Raw genomic sequence first — 1,236 nt, 5'->3', positions numbered from 1 at the left:
GTTCGGCTGACCCGAAGTGCAGAAGGAGTTCGACTCAGCCGATCCAACATCTGGATCGGCTAAGCCGAACCTCCGGCAGTCTACTTGCTGCTGTTCGGTCTATTCTCATAGATGCCGAACAGCAGTGAGTAAATAGCCGAATGCCGCTGGGCGGCATTCGGCTCGGCTGTTCTGCTCGGTCCCTCTGTGGAACCGAGCAGAATAGAAAAATAGTTAAAAAAGTAGAAAAAAAATCAGAAAACGATTGTGCGAAGCTAGCAGTGACAGCTGTGACAGCTAGCTCCGCCCAACTGTTTTCTATTGGCAGGGCGGTTCTGCTGCCGTCAAAAATAAATTATTGAAAAAGCCAATAGGAATCTAGCTATGCATTCCTATGGTGATTTCTTTTTTTTTTTTCTGACGGCAGCCGATGTCAGAAGAAAAAAAACAAAAAACGAGCAGGGAAAGGTTTCTCTCCCGGGCGGCCGGGAGCCTATTAGACTCCCAGAGCATCCGGGGGAGGAATGACAGATGGTGTTCCTGGTTACCAGGTAACCAGGAACACCATCTGTCATTACACACCGAGAAGATGGAGAGGCCGCTGTGTTATCATAGTGGCCCGGCCGGGTTCTCAGTGTGTAATGACAGCGTCCCTGGTTACCTGGTAACCAGGGATGCTGATCTCTCTGCAAGTGGCCGCCCAGCTGTCAGAAGCTGTCGGCCAGCTTGGCTTTCGTATATATATGCCTTCAGCTCGACTGAGCCGCTCGGCCGACTTCGGGTGCTGTACGGGCTATAGTGAATAGCCCGTACAGCAGCCCTTCGGTTCTACTGAACTGAAGGGGTCCTGGGGGCCAAAGCTAGCCGAAGGATCAGCCGAAGCTATGGCTAGATCATTCGGCAGCTTAGTGAATAGACCCCAACTGTGTTCCCTAAAGCCCCCTAAAAATTGTGTGTGCCAGATTTGATATTTCTTTCAGCAAGATTCATTATAAAAGACTATAGTGAAAAAAAAAATGTCATGCTACAAACTACTGGAACCCTTTATCGGAGGGTAAAGACTAAGGTAAGGAAAGCACTATTCATATACTGATACATATGTGTAATGGTTTAGGCCCATGTTGGGGAGGCTGTGTAGGACTGTCTCTGCGCCCGCCCAGTCAGTAGCAGGTCATTGAAGTGGATGGCTCCAGATGACTCATTACCATTATTTTATTGAAGTAAGATCACATCATGTATAATCCGTGGCATGATATA

This window comes from Nanorana parkeri, unplaced genomic scaffold, assembly GCF_000935625.1.
Source record: "Nanorana parkeri isolate BGI_ZX_2015 unplaced genomic scaffold, ASM93562v1 scaffold69, whole genome shotgun sequence".
In the NCBI taxonomy this organism is placed as follows: Eukaryota; Metazoa; Chordata; class Amphibia; order Anura; family Dicroglossidae; genus Nanorana; species Nanorana parkeri.
The sequence above is the reverse complement of the archived record's forward strand: the minus strand, read 5'-3'. Positions refer to the sequence as shown.